The 22,751-nt window shown below is 38.3% G+C and overlaps 1 non-coding gene across 1 annotated transcript; it reads right to left on the bottom strand.

Moving 5' to 3' along the window:
- Nucleotides 1-22,332: 22,332 nt before the first annotated feature.
- Nucleotides 22,333-22,436, bottom strand: LOC112788174 (small nucleolar RNA R71). The gene has a single exon (XR_003195550.1). It is a non-coding gene; the product is annotated as a small nucleolar RNA R71 (small nucleolar RNA).
- Nucleotides 22,437-22,751: the final 315 nt, after the last annotated feature.

Below are 22,751 nucleotides of genomic sequence, written 5' to 3'. Positions count from 1 at the left end.
TTAAGTGTGACCTCAGTTCCAGGAAGTTTCACAGGATTAGTGACAGATTAAACCTCGGTTCCTGGAAGTTTCACAAGATTAGCTGATTAGGGACAGATTAAAGCATAATTAAAGGGATCAAAGGAATACTAGAAGTCATTCATTTTATTAATAGGGTGAATTATATATATTCGAAATAGAGAAAAAAAATTAGAAACTAATCGTTGGTCATCTACTATATATTTTATTCTCTTGTTAGTTAAATAAAAGTTAGTTTTCTAACCAAATTAATTTTAACTATTTTTGTAATTTTTTTAATATGTAATTGTATTTTCATAATTATTTTTTAATTTAAATGTGTATATATATATATATATATATATATATATATATAGTAATCAATTCTTTATTACTTTTGATCCGGCCGATACAAATCCAACATCATAACGCGGTATTATCTATCATAATTCGGTATTATCCACGTTAATACTCGGCAAGCTGACGTTATAGTTCGGCAGTTCAAATAATCTCAACGGATATCTTAGAAACGAAACGTCCGATTAGATTTTATCACCCAATTATTACTCTTCAATTCAGACGATGAAACGGAAACATAACCGACCTGTCCATTTTCACTCATAAAAGGTATGGTCTTCTATCCCTAGAGAACACATTGAATTCTCAATACTAACTTAAGTTTTAGAGTGCCTTTGTAGGCACACTCCTCCCTTATTTCTTGCTCACGCTATGCACAATTGGACATCCCCTCGGAGTGAAGCTCAGACTTCCCCAAGGCTCAAAGATCGGCACCGAAGATAACAACTCGACGTTGATTCCTAGGAGCCGAGCTCCCCCTTTAGGTATCCATACAAGAACAATTAGTGCCTACCGTGGGGCCGAGAATATAATTCTTTCAATATATCATCGGCCTCGATGTTCTCGCTTGGAGTCATGGATGAACAAGTTCCACCCACACCATCTGAACTCCTTCAGATGGTGACCGAGTTATGGCAAGCCAACCAGCGCATGGCCGAGGAGAACCAAAGAATGGCAAATCAGATTGCTAATTTGAATAACACCCGAATTGAAAACAACAACAATCGACAAGAACGAACAGAAGAAGCCGGGCATCAGTCAGGGCCGACGCACGTCTATGAAACTGCTCGGCACGAAGAAGAGCAACCCGAGCATAATGAAAAAGCTCGGCCAGAAGACGAGGATGACAACCTAGAAAGCTCCCCTAGGCCGTTCACAGTCGAGGTGATGAATTTCGTATTGCTCAGGAGATATAAGAGGTATATAAAATGTAAGACATGAAATAGAAGTTATCATGTGTTGTATATTGTAATAATTCTATGAATATAGAATGTATATAGAATATATCTAGAATCTCCGGTGTATATAGAAATTGGTGCCTTTTATAGGTATAAAGTTGATGGTATGACCGTTGATCATTAAGTCTGAATAATGGTCATTAAGTCGGTAATGAAGGTGTCGATTACAAAATAAATGATAATTAAGGCCGAGTTATAACTTATAATGCACAATAAAGACTGAGTTATAAGGTGACAGATCATAGCCCCCAAGCTTTGTCTGCCAATCATATAATCCAGGCTAAGCTTAGAAAATAAAATGATTTATAACTCGGTTAAAAGATAAGTGAATAATGATATGGTGAGCCCCCAACTTAGTCTGGTTATTATATCGGCACTTATTCAAAAAATAATCGAGTGATAATAGTCATTCAATCAAGATAGTTGTGTGGGGGATACTTTTCCGCTTAAGAATAATTTTAGCATTTGATTGTATGTGAACTGAAAAGTTCAGAGATAGATATCATTGATGGAATCGATTGTATGATCCGAGGATATAATGGTTAATTGTCTTGGAAATTTTTCCAGCCCACAACAATTTATTGATAAATTTCTCGCTCAAAGCAATTAGTTATTGAATATTTACAATTTATAGTGAATGTCTGACATGAATAAGATAAATTGAGAAAATGAATAGGTATAAAGTCGTAACATATATTGAATGATATATATTATAAAAGTAAAATAGTTCAAAGTAAAAAAATATACCTTGAAAGTTGATAATTGTAGAGAAGAAGACAACATATATGAATGTTATACATGCCAAATGGGGCAAAAAACAGAAATAAGCCAAGGGAGAAAATAATTTACGTGAATAAGCCAAAACGAAAACTGCTTCATGAATCCACCAACGCACATTTATATGTAATTCGAACCAGCTTGGTTCGAACTCCATTTCTACATAATTCGAACCAGCTTGGTTCGAATTATACACAAACACATGCACACACATAATTCGAACCAGCTTGGTTCGAATTATGTAGAAACACACACACACATAATTCGAACCAACTTGGTTCGAATTATACACAAACACACACACTAATTCGAACAAGCTTGGTTCGAATTACACACAGTAATTCATGGTATAATTCGAATTATGCTGTTAAAAAATTAATAATTTATTAAAAAAAATTTATTAAAAAATTTATTAAAAAAATTAATAATTTAAAAATTAAAAAAATATATATTTTTATTTCATACGTTAAAAAAAGCTAACAAAATTTTTAATTACGAGACTTCTTTAAAATATTAATGAGCTATCAATTCGAATTCCATACAATACTTTTCTGTCCATTTTTAATAGTTCATGAATATTTTTTAATAAATTTTTTTAAATTATACTACAAAAAATATTTTATCCTATGCAAAACAATTTTAAAAAAATGGCTTAAAAAATGTTAGGAGTACTATAAAAATTTGTAATGTTATAATAACTTAGGTAAATACATGCATGTACTCAAATTTTAAATAAAATATTCTACATAATCAATAATAATTTAGAAATGAAAGAAAATATTTTATTCCATACAAAATAATTAAAAAATATATTTTATTCTATACAAAATAATTTTAAAAAATGGCTTAAAAGATGTTATGAGTACTATAAAAGTTTGTAATATTCGAGTGATTTAGGTAAATACATGATAAAAATATTTTTTCTTTAATTTCTAAATTATTAGTGACTATGTGGAGTATTTCTTTAATGTCCTAAGTCATTAGGACATTACAAATTTTTATAGTACTTCTAACATCTTTTAAGTCATTTTTTAAATTATTTTGCATAGAATAAAATATTTTTTTGTGGTATAATTTAAATAAATTTATTAAAAAATATTCATGAGTTATCAAGAATGGGCAGAAGAGTATTGTATAGAATTCGAATTGCTCACCATATAATTTGAATCAGAGTAATTCAAACTTCTCTGTGCGTAATTCGAATCATGTAATATCTCACCATATAATTTAAATAATTTTATTAAAAAATTATCATGAATATTTTTTAATAAATTTATTTAAATTATACCATAAAAAAATATTTTATTCTATGAAAAATAATATAAAAAATGGCTTAAAAGATGTTAGAAGTACTATAAAAATTTGTAATGTCCTAATGACTTAAGACATTAAAGAAATACTCCACATAGTCACTAATAATTTAGAAATTAAAGAAAAAATATTTTTATCATGTATTTACCTAAATCACTAGAATATTACAAACTTTTATAGTACTCATAACATCTTTTAAGCCATTTTTTAAAATTATTTTGTATAGAATAAAATATATTTTTTAATTATTTTGTATGGAATAAAATATTTTCTTTCATTTCTAAATTATTATTGACTATGTAGAGTATTTTATTTAAAATTTGAGTACATGCATGTATTTACCTAAGTTATTATAACATTACAAATTTTTATAGTACTCCTAACATTTTTAAGCCATTTTTTTAAAATTGTTTTGCATAGGATAAAATATTTTTTGTAGTATAATTTAAAAAAATTATTAAAAAATATTCATGAACTATTAAAAATGGACAGAAAAGTATTGTATGGAATTCGAATTGATAGCTCATTAATATTTTAAAGAAGTCTCGTAATTAAATATTTTGTTAACTTTTTTTTAACGTATGAAATAAAAATATATATTTTTTTAATTTTAAATTATTAATTTTTTTAATAAATTTTTTAATAATTTTTTTAATAAATTATTAATTTTTTAACAGCATAATTCGAATTATACCATGAATTACTGTGTGTAATTCGAACCAAGCTGGTTCGAATTAGTGTGTGTGTTTGTGTGTAATTCGAACCAAGCTGGTTCGAATTATGTAGAAATGGAGTTCGAACCAAGTTGGTTCGAACTACATATAAACGTGCATTGGTGGATTCATGAAGCAATTTTCGTTTTGGCTTATTCACGTAAATTATTTTCTCCCTTGGCTTATTTTTGTTTTTTACCCTGCCAAATGTGAATATCTGAATTTTGTTTTGTAGGACATGCTTTAATTTGATAATAAAGTAATAAGATAACAGTTATTGAATTATACATTTAGTATAATGTTTCTAGTAGTTACAGTATGACAAAGGATATTCTCCGTGCAATAATAGTAAATTTTGAATGTTTGCATATGTTTTTGCTTAACTTTTTGTATTAAACAAATAGTAACATAAAAGTTAATAGCATAAAGTGAATAGTATAACAGTTATATACAATTGATATACAATTAATTTTTAATGGAATCCAATTTTAAGATTTGAACTCATCATTACTATCATTTAATTGTATAAATGAAATCATTAAACAATAAGAATATAGTACATAATGAAATAAAAATTCAATTGACATAGTTGTTACATATCATTATTGTATAGAATACATATTGAGGTTTGAATATAACTAATAAATCAGTAAATATTAGTTACACAAAATATAAATGCAAAAGTATGTTGAATAAAATATATAATTTTACTTGTGTAAATAGAGAACTTTGAAAAAGTAAGCAAAATTGATAAGTGAATTTGTGCTCGAATTGATTGAAAGCCGAGTTTATTCTCGGATTGGTTCATTGATCGATTATGAGATGTGAAATATTATGATACGTAAAAGTGAAGCAATTTGAAAGTATAAAGTACATACCTTATAAAAAGTTACGATAGATTAAAATTTGATAAGAGGTATTAAATAAAATTTTAAACAAGATTGTTGAGATTGATTCAAAAATTTGAATGTCATTCAAGTTTTATGAATTTGAGGGGAATAGAAATTATTTACTCGTCTCCACAAACGGCGCCAATTGTTCTTGCTAAGATTGGCCGACGTATAACTCATCCCGACGAAAAGCTTGAAGATATTCATCGACGGACGAGTTATACACCGGCCAATCTCAGCAAGAACAACTTTCAACTATGGTCGGTTACAAAAATGTCAGAGTAATTAAATGAAATATTTCATGAAAATACCTTCCTAATTTAGAGCTGAGCTATGGGAATACTCCAATTCGATTCTCTTTTTTATTGTCGAGTTATTTTTCAACAATAGAATTTGATCTTAATTTTTGAAGTAAATTAAAAGGAAAAAAGAAAAAGACATAATCGACCTTGAGTTCTAATATATTTGAACTTGGCCGAGGTAGAGCTTGTTACTATCTCTTGGTTATGTATACTTCACCTCAGTACTATAACATGAAAATTTGTAAAAAGACACTTAGATATTTAAATCAACATACATATATCAAAAATAATATTTTAGAGCTTAAAAAAAGATTTAATTCATTTTCTCTCTTTGTTTTCTTTTATGGTGTGCTCTTATAATTATTCTAGTTCTAAATGATATATCCATTTTAATCTGTTTTATAATTTAATTTTTTAACTAGAGATTGTAATTTTAAATCTCAGTCTTTGTTTCTAAATTATATCGATAATACTTCGATTTAATGACTATAAAATCATATTTCGAATAGAACTTATACGTTTGTAATAATTTTGGAACAAATAATTTAAAATGATTCTCATTACCATAACTAACAAACAAAAAATTCATAAAGACGTTACTAAGAGTAATAGGGCTAATCATCTATAAAAAGGGGAAGAAACTCTAAATAAAGGACACGAAAAGAAAACGAAAAGAAAAGCGAAAAAGAAAAAAGAGTACTATTGCAAGGTTTCATATTTATTTTTTAGTAATTATATGACCTGATCGTTGGAGTGTTTTGTGCAAGTCCTCCCCCAACATTTTGGCTGGCGGAAAGATTGACAAATTCCTAGAGTCGAGCAATATAGTTCCCCGAGCTAAAGCTCAAATCGGCGGCATTGTCAACTGGTGTAGAACATTTGGCGCACACCGTGGAGCCGAGTTTATTTAAATTAACCCCACGCACACTTTATCTTACTGTTTTTTGCTGGATCATAGCCGATGATGCCGTGCCTCAAACTTTTCCTCCCACTCATGATGAGTTAGTAGCCATGAACGCTACCCTCCTGACCGAAGTCAAGAAGATGGCCGATCTCTAAGAATCAGCTCACAACAGGAAGTCCAATACAGAGGATCCCAAGAACGCGACCTCAAATGACACACGATCTCAGAACTCAGGTTCCAGGAGGTCACCCTGCCAAAAGAAAAGTTGACGATAGACAATCCTTTTTCGAAAGATATCATCAAATTCCAGATGCCGAAGAACTTTGTGTTGCCTACCACGCTCAAGCCATATATGAAAGATTCGGAGATCCCCATGTCCATATTTAGAAATTTCAATCCATGATATTCTTTAACGGTGCCTCTGACCCTATACTTTGTCGATCTTTTCCAACTTTTTTAGATGGTGCTGCTTTACTTTGGTTTTTTAAGATAACTGTAGGTTCAATTTCTTGTTTCGAAGAATTGGCAAGGTCTTTCATCGACTACTTCGCAACTTCAAGAATATGCGTGCATGGGTGGGATTATCTTAGCACTATCAAGCAAGGACAACATGTGAGTTTAAAGGACTATATGACTTGGTTCGCCAAAGCAACTATGAAAATTTTGGACCTCAGTCCTGAGGTACATTTGCACGCACTCAAAAGTGGCCTCCGCCCGAAAAAGTTTCAGGAGACCATAGCTGTAACTAAGCTAAAGACGTTAGCAGAGTTCAGAGAAAAGGCCTCGGGTCACATGGAGATTGAAGAGCTTCGTGAGGCTCGGCGTGAAAAAATATTACAACCTCGTCGGGATGAGGAGAAGCTCCCTCGATCTCAGAACAACAAGGACCACAAAAAGCCTTTCAAGTTAACCCCCAAGTTAGGCCTATGCCCAATTTAATACCAAAAGAGAAGACATCATCAAGGAGATGCTCAATGCAAAGATCATCAAACCATCAACCAAGGCTGGAACTTACCAAGACTAGAAATATGTGGACAAATCCAAACATTGTGCTTTTCATCAGAAGTTCATTCACACAACTTACAAATGTGTCATTGCTAAAGATCTCTTAGAAAGATTGGCAAGGCAAAGGTTATTGGCCAAATACGTAGACAGACGCATATAATAGGGACGTCCAAGAACAAACAACAACTCCCATGATAAAAAAGAATAACCAAGTAGACATACTTGTGTGTTAAGTTTCATGTGCAAAATAACCGGTAGCAACTATCCACTTTGATAAAAAAAAGCCCGATCCTACTACAATGCAAGTCTCAAGACTCCACAAATGCCAAAACCAGAAAGCAACCAACTTGTATATAACATCACTGATATGCCCAAGCTAGCCGAGTTTTACCCTAGAGAAGATTTCCGAGAAAGAGCGACACCAACCGACGAACTTGAAAAGGGTCATTTCTCCCTACAGAAAACAAGGTATGGATCATTAATGAGCGGATATTTTATACGCTTTTTGGCATCATTTTCATATAGTTTTTAGTATGTTTTGTTTAAGTTTTATTAAGTTTTCATAGGTTTTAGTGCAAAATTCACATTTTTGGATTCTACTTTGAGTTTGTGTGTTTTTATGCAATTTCGGGTATTTTCTGGCTGAAATTGAGGAGTTGGAGCAAAAGTCTGATTCAGAGACAGAGAAAGCACTGCAGATGCTGTCCGGATCTAACCTTCTTGGACTTGAAAGTGCTTTTCTGGAGCTACAGAAGTCCAAATGGAGCGTTCTCAACGGATATGGAAAGCTAACATTCAGAACTTTCCAAAAAATATATAATAGTCCATACTTTCTTCAGAATTGAAGGCCCAAAACTGGCGTTCAACGCCAGCTTCTTGCCCAGTTCTGGCGTCCAACACCCAAAAGAGAAGAGTCCAGCGTCCAACGCCCAAGAAGGAGCCCCTAGCCAGCGTTCAACATCCTAGAGGCCTCCTAGCACATGGATCTCAATCAAGCTCAGTCCAAACACTCACCAAGTGGGCACCAGAAATAGATTTTAGCACTAAAAGATTGTTTTACCCTTCTTATGTCCTTAGTCATTAGCTTTGTAATTATTTGAGAACTTTTACATTCTAAGAGGGGGACCTGTCAAATTTTTGTTTATCATTGTATTTTCTATCAGTATGAGTTTCTAAACCTCCTAGGTTGAGGGGAGGAGCTCTGCTGAGTTTTATGGATTAATAAAGTACTACTGTTCTATCTCAATTCGTATTTGATTCTCTATTCTAAGATGTATATCCGTTGTTCATCATTATGAATGCGTTGAACCGGCATAAGGTTATCTCATTCTAAAGGGGTTCAGAGTGAGTCTTTCATCGGACAATGATGAACCACCAGCTTGATCATACATCTCATAGACGGCTAATCCACGACTTCGTCGGGGACTTCTCGAGACACCAGTTCAGTCGAGATATAAGGAGATTAGAGTCTTTGTGGTAGAGGCTAGAACCAAAGGTGCAACATCCTATGATCCAGAAGATTCGACCTTGTCTGTGGCGTTTTAAGTCGGATCACGAAAGAGAATGAACTGCAGGAGCTTCACCTTCAATTAGACTGGATCTGCACTATTCCGGGGGTTCAGATCTGGAGGAGCATTGGCGATCTCTTAAGAAGGGCGTCAATTCGCAGTTGGAGTAGACAGTAAGACCGGAGTAATCCAGAAGAACAAAGCATCTCCAAACCTTAACCATCTTCATATCATTGCATTTATCATCAACTGAGTAACATTTTATTTATTTTCTTTTCATGCGAATTAAACAAACAAACAACTCTTCTATCTACCTGACTAAGATCTATAAGATAACCATAGCTTGCTTCAAATCACAATCCTCGTGGGATCGACCCTGACTCACTCAGGTATTACTAGGACGACCCAGTGCACTTGTTGGTTCAGTTGTGTGAAATGTGGAAATTCCGCGCACCAACTTTTTGGCGCCGTTGCCGGGGATTGTTCAAGTTTGGACAACTGACGGATTATCTTATTGCTTAGATTAGGTAATTTCCTTTTCTTTATAGGTTTAGTTTTATTTTATGTGAGTCTTTTATTTTCTTTTCAAAAATTTTTCAAAAACCTTTTCTTTTCTTTATTAATCTTGATCTTTGGTTTGAGTCTTTTGTTTGTGTTCTTGTTGAATTTTTGAATTTCTTGAGTCTTTTTCTAAAAATTTTCAAAAATAGTGTCTTTTGTTTGAGTCTTGTGTCAATCTTTAAGTTTGGTGTCTTCTTGTGTTTTTCGAATTAGTTTTCAAAATTTTTAAGTTTGGTGTCCTTTACATGTTCTTGTTTTCTTTGAATTCTTTAAATTTTGTTCTTGGTGTTCTTCTTAATCTTCAAAGTGTTCTTATTTTTCTTCTTGTTTTGATCTTTAAATTTTTAAGTTTGGTGTCTCTTTGTGTTTTTCTTTGCAATTTTTGAATTCTAGGTGTCTTAGATCTAAAAATTTGAAGTTTGGTGTCTTTTTGTTGTTTTTCTCTTCCTTCATTAAATTCAAAAAAAAAAATATATATTTTCTTATCTTTATCTTAATTTTCAAAAATATCAACAAAAATTTCAAATTTTAATTTCAAAATCATTATCTTATCTTATCTTAGTTTTAAATTTCAAAATTCAAATCTTTTCAAAATCAAATCTTTTCAAAAATCATATCTTTTTCAAATTCTTATCTTATCTTTTTATCTTTCTTTAAAAATTCAAAATTCTTATCTTATTTCAAATTCAAATTTTAAAATTCAATTTCAAAATTCAAAATTTAAATTTCAAATTTCAAATTTCAAAATCAAACCTTTTCAAAAATCAAAATCTTTTCAAATCTTTATCTTATCTTATTTCAAATTCAAAATTCAAAATTTAAAATTTAAAATTCAATTTTCAAAATTCAAATTTTAAATACAAATCTTTTCTAATTTTCTATCTTATCTTATCTTTCTTAATTGGTTACTTGTTTTCTCTCTCATCTTTTTCAAAACTTCCTAACTAATTCTTCTCTCTCCTATTTTCGAAAATTCTCTTCTATCTCTCTCTTCTATTTTCGAAAATTTATCAATTAATTTTCAAATATTTTTAATTAATTAGCTTCTATTTTTGAATTTCATTAATAAATAAAATAAAAACAAAAATATTTTAATTCTTGTTTCTCTTTTCACTTTTAATTTTCGAATTCTCTATCTTCATAGCCAAATTCTTCTTCTCCTTCTTCTATCTTCATTCTTCTTTCATTTCTTCTTCACATCTCACAGGGAGTCTGATAAACCCCAATTTTGTGATCTATCTTGTGCTTAATTTGAGGGATTTTATCAACTTTTCTCACATTTATTCAATGAAATAGCATAGTTTTGCAATTCTCCCTGAATTTGTGCTTAAGTGTGAAAACATGCTTTTTAGGCCTTAAAATAGCTAAATTCAATTCACTTTAATTCCATTCGATGCCTTGATATGTTTGTTGAGTGATTTCAGGTTCATAAGGCAAGTATTGGATGGAAAGAGTGAGGAGAAAAGCATGCAAAGCGGGAGAACTCATGAAGAAATGAAGGAACCGCAAAGCTGTCAAGCCTGACCTCTTCGCACTCAATCGACCATAACTTGAGCTACAGAGGTCCAAATGAGGCGGTTCCAGTTGCGTTGGAAAGCTAACATCCGGGGCTTCAAAATAATATAAAATTTTCCATAGTTGCTTCGCGTTTAGGGGCGTGCACACGCACTGTATGCGTGCGCGTTGATGGAGCAGCATGATTCACTAAAGTGAAATCGTGGCCAGCGATTTGTAGCTCATTTTGGGCCCAATCCAACTCATTTCTGATGCTATTTCATGCAGAATTCAAGCTTAGGCAAGGGGGAGCAATTTTTTGAGAGTTTTGGCATCATGTAGCTTAGTTTCTAGAGAGAGAAGCTCCCTCTTCTCTCTAGAATTAGGGTTCTTAGGATACTTCCATCTTAGATCTAGGTCAATTTTCATGTTCTCATCTTGTTTCCTTCATAATTTCTTGTTTTTACTACTCTATTCTTCTTAGTTCTCTTGTCAATTTTACTTTTATGTCTCTTTTATGTTTATGAATGCTCATGTTGAATTTTGTTTACATTGAATGAAATTTAATGTTTGATGTTCTTTTTATTGATGATTTGAGTTGTGAATTTTACTTTTCTTGCAATTGGTAGTTGGTAGATTTTATTATTCTTTCACTTTTACTATGCTTTCCTTATACACCCACCAAGTGTTTGACAAAATGCTTGGTTGGACTTTAGAGTAGATTTTGAGCATTCTTGGCTTGGAAAGAGTACTTAGGCAATCTTGACTCATTAATACCCAATTTAGATTGGTGATCTAGAGTTGTTAGTTAATATCATTTTCAATGACTCTAATCTCTTGCTAATTCAATTAGTGAGTTGATTAGGATTTTTGACTTGAGATTAATTAATCTTGTTTGACTTTCTCTAATGGAAGATAACTTACACCTTCTTCCAACATTGGGGATGACGAAATAAGATAAATTCTTGTTAAGTATTGTTATGATTAATGACTAGGATAGAAAGCCTATGATCTCAAACCTTGCCATGAATGTCTCTCTTTATTACTTGCTTTCTTTAGTTACTTGCTTGATTTATTCTTCTTGTCATTTAATTCTTGCCCCTTTACTTTCTTGCCCCTTATCAATCAAACCCCCCTTGTTCCTCATAGCAAATAATTGACCACTTCATTGCAATTCCTTGTGAGACGACCCAGAGTTTAAATACTTCGGTTAATTTTCATTGGGGTTTGTTATTTGTGACAACCAAATTTTTGATGTGAGAATTGTTTGTTGGTGTAGAACTATATTTGCAACGAGAATTCATTCATTTGAGGAATTTCTATACCATCGAGCAAATCTCATTCATCAGAGTCCTCTGTTCTTGAACATAGAGCTCCCATTCTTCTTCTTTCTTGTTTTCCTTTTCTTGTTTATGACCAGGAACAGGGATAAAAAACTTCTCTTTAATCTTGATCCTGAACCTGAGAAAACTCTAAGGAGGCATTTACAACAAGCCAAAGTACAACACTCCGGAAGAAACCTCTCAGAAAATTTCGAACAAGAAGCTGAAGACATGGCAGTTGAGCCTAATTATGAAGGAGAGACAAGAAAGGTTCTTGGTGCTTTCACCATGCCTACCTTTGATTTCTATGGCAGAAGTATCTTTATACCTGCCTGTTCATACACTGGTCCGAACTACAAGGTCCGGGTTAGCCGAAGACAACGGGACCGACCTCTTGAAAGGTTGGCCCATTACCGACCTCTTCACAAAGAGTTTGGAAGATCGCCACAGAGGCCCAAGGAGGCCCAAAACGAAGAACCACCGCCTACTAAGTCGCAGTTAACGAAAGATATGGCCTTACCCACAAAAGATAAGATAAGAAAACAAACTTATCTCAAGGAAGGTCGTCTAGCACTAATATAAATACACTGGAGCACCCAGGTATAACACACACTCCAATTCTACAAAAAATCTGCCTAAAGCCCGTACTGACTAAAGCATCAGAGTCTCTTGCAGGTACCACCCCCCATCCAGTGACGAGGACCAGCAGCGCCTCCTAATCCAACAAGTCGGACACGGCAACCTCGATCAGAAGATCTCATCCGAGATCGACCTCCCCATTTCAGGTAACCCTCAGAACATTGGCGCCGTTGCCGAGAACTCTAGAAGTCATCCCATCATCATGACAAACAATCTTACGAACGACCATAACTCCGGATTAGAAGAAGGAACACCAGCCAAAAACACAGATGGTATACCAACCTCTCCAAAGGAAGTACACCAGTCCAATGGAGACAAACAACCTCAGAACATAGAAATTTTAGATGCCATCCATGAACAGCAGGATCGCCTCAAACAGCTCGAGCAAGAAGCCGAACGTCAGAGAGAAGCCGAGCGAGACATCCGGAGAGAGACAAGACGACGTCGAGAATTGGAAGACAAGCTCTTAAAACTCGAAGCCAACTTGAAAACCAAAACCACACGATCCAACTGCGAGGATAGCCCCCACAAGGATCAAGATCCGTTCACAAAGGAAATCATAAAAGCTAAAGTCCTGAAGGACTTCAAAGCTCCTAACATGACCCCGTACGATGGTACGTCCGACCCCAGCCATCACCTCAACAACTTTAGAAGTCGGATGTACCTCACAGATGCCTCGGACGCAACCCGTTGCAAGGCCTTCCCGACCACCCTGACCAAGACGGCAATAAAGTGGTTCGATAGCCTGCCATCAAGATCAATTACAAGCTTCGATGACCTCGCCAAGAAATTCCTAGCCAGGTTCTCCATCCAGAAGGACAAAAGGAAACACGCTCCCAGCCTGCTAGGATTTAAACAAGGAGATCGGAAAAGCCTCCGCAGCTACATGGAGAGGTTCAATAAAGCATGCCTCAACATACAGAATCTCCCTACAGAAGCGGCAATTATGGGACTCATCAACGGTCTATGGGAGGGATCTTTTAGCCACTCCATATCCAAGAAGCATCCGACATCCCTAAACGAAGTACAAGAACGGGCCGAAAAGTATATCAAAATGGAGGAGAACTCCCGTTTAGAAGAAAGCTCCAAAACCGGATTCTCCTACCCGCCTCGAGACAAGGATAAAGATTCCAGGAAAAAATAAGACCAATCCGCAGAGAAGCCCAGGAAATACCATAACTACACCTCGCTTCGGGTATCCCTTGTGGATGTCTATCGGGAGATATGCAACACAGAAAAAATCCCACCTCCTCGTCCGATTAAACACAAAAGGGGAGAAAGTCGGACCGAATATTACGAATACCACAGGATCTACGGACACCCCACCAACGAGTGCTACAACTTGAAGAATGTCATAGAAAAATTGGCTCGAAAAGGAAGACTAGACCGATTCCTGGCCAATAGAACCGACAAGCCAAAAAAGAGAAGAAGGGATGAAGAGGAGGGACGAGCTGAACGACCTCCTTACACCCCGGAAAGGCATGTTCATATGATTAATGGAAGATTCGCAGGAGGAGGAATCTCCAAATCATCCTGAAAAAGATGCCTCAAGGAGGTATACCATCTCAGAGATGGGGACAGGTCATCCGACCTCCCTACTATCGCCTTCACTAAAGAAGACGCCGTGGGTATCATCCCCGGACATGATGACCCTGTAGTCATTACCGTCATACTCGCCAATGCCAATCTTCATTGAATGCTGGTCGACCAAGGAAGCTCTGCGGATATCTTATTCAAATATGCCTTCGACAAGTTCGGTCTACAAGAAAAAGAGCTCAGAGCATATCCCAACAGCCTGTTCGGGCTCGGAGACGCCCCAATCCTGCCCCTAGGCTACATCCCACTACACACAACCTTTGAAAAGGGAACTCGCTCCAGAACACTGAACATCGACTACATCGTAGTCGACGTGAGCTCCACGTACAATGCCCTTATAGGTCGGACAACGCTAAACTAGCTCGCCGCAGTAGTCTCCATTCCACACCTATGCATGAAATTTCCAACCCCAAAAGGGATAGCCACCATAAAGGGAGACCAAAAACTCGCGCGACGCTGCTACAACGAAAGTCTAAATCTTAAGGGCGATTTTAGAGGAAAGGAAACTAACACTATAGAACTCGGGGGAGCCCGAGCTCGCGAAGAATTTCGCCCCCAACCCAAAGGCGAGACCGAAGAGGTCCAAGTCGGAGACACTTGAGATAAAATAACAAACATAGGCGCAAACTTAAGAGGAGACCTAAAGGAGCTACTGATAAAGTTCCTAAAGAATAATTCCGACCTCTTTACATGGAAAGCAGCGGACATGCCCGGCATAGACCCTGGATTAATGTGCCACAAGCTAGCAATATACACCGGATCCCGACCAGTGCAACAGAAACATAGAAAGCTCGGACCAGAAAGGTTAAAAGTCGTGGAGGAGCAAGTACAAGCCTTACTAGAGGCATGGTTCATAAGGGAGGTCAAATACCTACTATGGTTGGCCAACACAGTATTGGTCAAAAAGCCAAATGGAAAGTGGCCAATGTGTGTCGACTACATGGACCTCAACAAAGCCTGCCCAAAAGATCCCTACCCCCTCCCGAATATCGACACACTAGTCGACGATTCATCAGGATACAAGTACCTTTCCTTCATGGAATCCTACTCGGGATACAATCAGATCCCGATGCATCAACCCGACCAGGAGAAACCTCGTTCCTAACCCCGAAGGCAAACTACTGTTATGTAGTTATGCCATTCGGACTCAAGAACGCGGGGGCTATATATCAGAGGTTGATGAATAAAGTCTTCGCCGACCACATTGAAAAGCTAATGGAAGTCTACGTAGACGACATGCTGGTAAGAACACAAAGGGAAGAAACGCTGCTACCCGACCTCGCCGAAGTATTCAGCACCATAAGAAAGCACGGAATGAGACTAAATCCCACAAAGTGCACCTTCGCAGTAGAGGCCGAAAAATTCCTAGGGTTCATGCTTACCCAAAGAGGTATTGAAGCAAACCCAGACAAATGCCAAGCTATACTCGACATGAAAAGCCCGACCTGCGTCAAAGAGGTACAGTAACTAAACGGAAGGCTAGCAGCCCTATCTCGGTTCCTAGCTGGATCGGCCATAAGATCTCTCCCTTTCTATGAAACCCTAAGGAAAGGAAAGAAGTTTGAATGGACCCCAGAATGCGAACAAGTCTTCCAAACCTTCAAAACATTCCTGGGGCAACCACCTATCTTTACTCGACCTCGACAAGGAGAAGAACTCGTCCTATACCTCACCGTGGGAAATCAAGCGATAGCCTCAGCCCTAGTCGGAGAAGACAAGAACGGATAACAACCCATCTACTTTATCAGTAAGGCTTTACAAGGGGCTGAACTAAACTATCAAAAGATAGAAAATTTTGCCTACGCCCTTATACTTACTTCCCGACGGCTTCGACCATATTTCCAAGCTCACACCATCAGAGTACGAACCAACCAACCCATGAAAGGGATCTTTTAAAAAACCGACTTGGCCGGAAGAATTCTACAATGGGCAGTAGAACTGTTCGAGTTCGATCTCAAGTACGAAACTCGGACAGCTATCAAATCTCAATACCTGGTCGACTTCGTCATAGAATACACCGAGGCCCCAGGAACCCCCATTAATTGGAACCTCTACGTTGACGGCTCATCAAACAAAGCTGGGAATGGAGCCGGCGACCAAGGGACACAACTCAAACTCTCCCTAAGGTTTAAAGCTTTACTGGCTGGTTTGAAGCTAGCTAGGGAAGTCGGAGCACAAAAGCTTACCATCTTTAGCAATTCATAAGTAGTCACCTCGCAAATAGAGGGAAGCTACTAGGCAAAAGATCCCACCATGAGAAAATATCTAGACAAGACCCAAGAACAGCTTGGAAAGTTCATGGGGTACGAGGTCCGATATATGCCTCGGAAACAAAATGCCCGAGCAGATGCACTCTCGAAGCTAGCTAGCACCAAACCAGGGGGCAATAACAGAAGTCTCATCCAAAAGACACTACAAAGCCCGTCAACCTCGGAAAAAGAGAAGGTCCCCAACATATTGGACCAGGACCAGGGTGGATGACTCCCATAATTAACTACCTCAAATCCGAAGCACTCCTTACAGATAAAAAGGAGGAAAAAAGGATCGTGAAAAAGCACAGTATTACACTCTAGTACACTACACACTATACAGGAGATGGATCTCAACACCCATCCTAAAATGCGTCCCAACCTCCGCCACAAAGGAAGTCCTAGAAGAAGTCCACAGTGGCATGTGCGGCAACCACCTCGGGGCGCGAGCTCTTTCCAAAAAGGTAATCTGAGCTGGTTTTTACTGGCCGACCTTGCAAAAGGAAGCCACAGAGTTCGTTAAGACATGCCCCCTCATGCCAGAAGCACGCCTGGGCTGAAGAGCTCTCACAAGTCCTATGGGCATACCGAACAACACCACACTCCACCATCGGAGAATCACCCTTCCGACTGGCTTATGGAATGGAGGCAATGATTCCCGTGGAGGTAGAAGAAAGATCCCCTAGAGTGATCTTCTATAATGAGGATACCAACTCCCAAGCACAAAGGGAAGAACTCGACCTACTTCCAGAAGTCCGAGAAAGAGCTCGGATTAGAGATGAAGCGCTAAAGCGTCGAATGGCTTCAAGGTACAACCGGAAGGTAATCCAACGAAGATTCACCACCGACGACCTCATTCTAATCCAAAATAATATCGAAACAGATCGGTCAGGAGAGGGGAAGCTAGTAGCTAACTGGAAAGGAACATACCAAGTCTCAGAAGTACTAGGAAATGGTTACTACAAGGTGGCCAACCTCCAAGGGCGGGAGCTCTCGAGGTCATGACATGCCTGTAACCTAAGAAGGTACTACAGCTAGAAAAAAGGTCTCAGGCCAATGTGCGCTCTTTTTCCCCCTAAAAGGGTTTTTTAATGAGGCACCAGACCGAGACCAAAAAGCTACCCGACTTGTAGGGCAAGCCCTCGTATGTACATACTCTTATTTACAATCTTCATTTTTGTTACTTAAATAAAAATTTAAGATTTCCTAAAAAGTTTTCTACCAAGACGCATTAATCTATGCTCTAAATAAACGCGAAATTCATCACCCGACCAGGAAAGGTCGGCAAGGAGAAGCGACAAAGCCTAAGTTAATGCAAGAAGTTATAAAACATAACCCATATAAAGCAGTCTGACGAGGTCGGACTAAAATGGGATTACTAAAAATAACTTAAGAAGGCCCAACAGAGAAGTTGGACCAATGAAAGGATCACTACAAAGGGAAATACAAAGGCCAAAAAAGGTTAAAAAACCTAGGCCCGAAGTGCTTAGCTAAAGGGTACAAGTCCTAAAAAGGGACGCTACTTAGAAAGCAAAAGCACGACCTCAAGACAGGGCTAAAAAGTCATCCAAACAAACTGAGAAGAAAATGTTCTATATGAGAACGCTACCTAAAAAGTTGTTGGAAACTGACTAAAAAGCCCGGACAGCAAGCCATAAAGGACGACATCGTCAAAACAGAACGCTGTCACCACAGCTAAAAAAGGCGCGATCCAAAGGGCAAAGGTAGAAATTCACAAAGCGAACACTACCTCAAAGGATGTCAGCACCGGAAAAAGCCCCAAACATCCAAAACCTAAGGGTATAGGAACCCTCATAGAATTCCCCGTCAAGACCATACAAAGGTCAAGGAAACAACCTAAAAGTAAAGGTACTTCGTCAAGGCCAAGCACTCGTCACCAGAATAGATGGACCGAAACACGAAAATTAAAACATTAAAGGTTCAAGGGTTGCCTAATGGCAACCCAAGAGTTAAAAGTATTTTTGATTAAAGACAAAAGTTGCTAAGGAGCAACTAGGGAAAGTGTTAGAAAAGTCATCCCAAAAGAGTTACAAAACCAAAGTTCAAAAGGTCCACAGGTCGGACCACATCAATACATAATAAAAGAGATATGAAAAGAGAACTATAAAGGATCCAGCTTCGCCTCGATGGCAGCATCTTTAGGAGAAGGAGGGATCACCAAGATCGGGGTAGCTCCAACAACTCCGTCCGGACCATTCAAGATTTTCTCGTCGGGCTCAGGACCAGGAGGGATCACCTCGGCGGAAGGAACTGCGGACGATCCAGCAGGAGGGGCTGCAGAAGCCTTGGATGTCGACACTGAAGGAGGAGCCTCATTATCATCATCATGGGCAGGCATAATTTTCCCATCCTCCACAACGTTGTCCATGCTGAATAGGGAGAGGTCGACATCGGGAGCAAGAACTCAGACCTGGGCCTTCAAATTTTCATACAGCGCAGTCATACCATTCACCAGATGACCCTGGAGCTTGGCATAGTCATCTTGAGCAGACTGAAGCCTCTCCCTAGTCTCCAACAGCTCGCCATAGGCCCAAGTATAACTCTCCTTAGCCTTCTTAGCCATATCTTCAGCCAAGTTAGCAGCCGCCTCCACAGCAGTGGCCTTAGCCTTCTCCTTCTCCACTGCAAGCTCCAATCCAACACTCTTGGCCTCCCACTCCCTCCTTGAACTCTCCACCCTATCATAATTGGCCTTAGCCTCCTCAAGAAAAGCCTTGGTAGCATGCATAAGAGACTCTTTGACAACCCGAGACAAGGCAGCACTAATATTAGCCATCCAGATGCTATTGCTTGATATAAAATCAAAATGGTGAAGGATCGACACATCATCCGTAGGAACCTTGCCATAAGGGGCAATAAATTCTGAAGCGAAAGCCACACCATCAAAGTCTTTATCATCCAAATTATAAGGCCCGGTAGCCCTCGGCTTCTTGGGAGGAGTAACAGACGAAGTAAGGGAGGAAGCAGCACCAGAAGTCCCCAAAGGAGGCTCAGTAGGAACCGTCTGAACTCGAGGGGTCGGGATGACCTTCCTCGGACCCTGAGGGTCGGACTCCGGCTTCTTCTGAGGGACCTGTTCAGAACCCTCCCCCGACGTCTTATTCTGAATATTTTGAGCAGCCACTGTTTTCTTGGTCTTCCTGTAGAACTTCATCGAATCAGAATTGGCCACCATCTCTGAAAAAGAAGAAAGGAACCACAGAAACAGTTAGCCAATGAAAAAATAAAGTAACAAGAGAAGACCGCCTTATAAAGAAGTCAGGCACTACCTAGCTCAGAACGGAGGAGAGTGAGATCTCCTAAAAATCTCTTCGTGTCCAGATAGGGAGGCTCCCCCCAATGCTCCTCTAAGACACCTACAAAGGCCCTCTCTACATCATCTAGACTCTTCCACGAATACTTAAGAACTCCAGGATCCTTCTGCCACTAAAGGGGGAAGGACGACTCTTCATTCTCATCTAAAAAGAAGGGATAGACACCCTCAACAGCTCGGACTTTGAAATAAAAGTTCTTAAAATCCTAGAAAGAGTCATCAAACATAGAGAAAAATTTTCTTTCCCTGGGTAGCCCGGAAGGAGATCCAAGAAGCCTTCTTCTTGGCCGCCCCCAGCTTGGTCAACACGAATAGATAAAGGAAAAGGGATAGGGAAGGTCGGACATCCAGCTCTTGGCACAACAACTGGAAAATCTTCATAAAGGCCCAAGAGTTCGGGTGAAGCTGCGAAGGGGCCACATTGCAGTTCCACAAAACTTTAGTCTCAAATGCGGTAAAAGGAAGGGTAATACCTAGTTGGGAAAAGAAATAGTCACAGGCATAGAAAAAGGGACGCTCTGCCCGATCTAAGGGAGGGAAACTAACCCTCTCCTCAGGGTCGGGCGACACCAGCTCGTAGTTCTTTTCATCATCCCTACTACTACAGATCCTATGAAATCTCCTAAGTTTCTCACAATACTCCGGGTCAGCCACAGTAACACACATCAACACTATAGAATCCAACCAGTCAGCCATACCAGAGGGGACCTTTGTAGACATCTCAACAATATTTCTACATGAATACATATAAAACTATACCTACAGCAAGAAAACGGAAGAAGGGTCACCACCAAGTAACTCGGACAGAATCAGAATGCAAAAGCAACCAACTGCCAACAAAAATACAACAACAAAAAGGGCGCCCCAAGGCTCGAAGATCACCATTAAACCCCAAGGACACTCTTTTGGAGGCAATACAGATACAGAAAGCTCAGGAAGAAACACCAAGAAAAGTCAACGGAAATCAATACCCTAACCCTTCCAGCAAACAAAAATGCGAAAAGCCCAAGACCAGAAAGCTTCAACCTTTTCAAACAAAAGCTCAGCAAGAGGAAATTTTTTTTGCAAAAGGAAAAGCATGCAGCAGCAAAGAACAAAGAAGAACTACAATTAAAACATGTAAAATGCTAAAGGGTGCGAAGTAAAGTACCAACCTGCAAGGAGAAAGAAAACAGCGACAGCAAGCTCACAGCAGAATCACGAGCGAACCACACCAACGCCTTGAAGCTCCAGAGAAAAGAGAAGGCTTGGGGAAAATCAAGGGAACAAGACCAAAGAAAGAAGCTTTCCCTCAGGAATGTAAAAGTAAAGAAGATGGAAGCAAGAAATTGAAAAAATAAAAAACCTCTTTGATTTCAAATTAAAGGAGGGAACGAAATGGCAATAAAGAAACAAAGCCCAATTAAAAGGCTTTAACAGCGCTCGCTTAAACCCAAGAAAACTGATGCACTCGAGAATGATGCTACATTTAAAAGCAAAAACGCTTCGCGCTTCGAAAGCATTAAAAACGCGAAATTTGTCTGAGAAGAAGCGAACTGGGCGTGACCAGTAAAATGCTTGAACACGATTTCTCCAAAGAGGTCGAAGCTCAGAGACGAGCACAACCTCATGGAAAGGTCGAAGCTCAAGCAGGGGCACTGTTCATACACTGGTCTGAACTACAAGGTCCGGGTTTGCCGAAGACAACAGGACTGACCTCTTGAAAGGTTGGCCTATTACCGACCTCTTCATAAAGAGTTCAGAAGATCGCCACAGAGGCCCAAGGAGGCCCAGAACGAAGAACCACCGCCTACTAAGTCGCAGTTAACGAAAGATATGGCCTTACCCATAAAAGATAAGATAAGATAACAAACTTAATTATCTGAAGGAAGGTCATCCAGCACTACTATAAATACACTGGAGCACCCAGGTATAACACACACTCCAATTCTATAAAAAACCTGCCTAAAGCCCGTACTGACTTAAGCATCAGAGTCTCTTGCAGGTACCTCCCCCCCTTCGGTGACGAGGACCAACAGTGCCTCCCAATTCAACAAGTCAGACACGGCAACCTTGATCAGAAGATTTTATCCGAGATCGACCTCCCCGTTTTAGGTAACCCTCGGAACACTGCCATTGGAGCTAACAACTTTAAGCTTAAGCCTCAGTTAGTCTCTCTTCTGCAACAAAATTGTAAGTTCCATGGACTTCCACTGGAAGATCCACACTAATTCCTGTTAGAATTCTTCCAAATCTGTGATACTGTTAAGACCAATGGAGTGGATCTTGAGGTCTACAGACTTATGTTCTTTCCCTTTGCTGTTAGAGACAAAGCTAAAATATGGTTGGATTCTCAACCAAAAATGAGCCTAGACTCTTGGGAAAAGTTGGTCAATGCTTTCTTGGCCAAATTCTTTCCTCCTCAAAGAATGAGCAAAATCAGAGTGGAAGTTTAAACCTTCAGACAAAAAGAAGGTGAATCTCTCTATGAAGCTTGGGAAAGATACAAGCAACTGATCAGGAGGTGTCCTCCTGACATACTCTCAGAATGGTCTATCCTAGGTATCTTTTATGATGGTCTGTCTGAGATGTCCAAAATATCATTGGACAGTTCTGTAGGTGGATCACTCCACTTGAAGAAAATGCCTGAAGAGGCAAGAGAACTCATTGAGATGGTTGCAAATAACCAATTCATGTACACTTCTGAGAGAAACCTTGTGAAAAATGGGGTAGCTCAAAAGAAAGGAGTTCTTGAAGTTGACACTCTGAATGCCATATTGGCTCAGAATAAGATCTTGACCCAGCAGGTCAATATGATCTCTCAGCATTTGACTGGAATGCAAGCTGCAACTGA

The sequence above is a fragment of the Arachis hypogaea genome, chromosome 20 (genome assembly GCF_003086295.3).
Source record: "Arachis hypogaea cultivar Tifrunner chromosome 20, arahy.Tifrunner.gnm2.J5K5, whole genome shotgun sequence".
Classification (NCBI taxonomy): Eukaryota; Viridiplantae; Streptophyta; class Magnoliopsida; order Fabales; family Fabaceae; genus Arachis; species Arachis hypogaea.
Note: the sequence above shows the minus strand (reverse complement) of the source record. Positions and strands in the feature narration are given on the sequence as shown.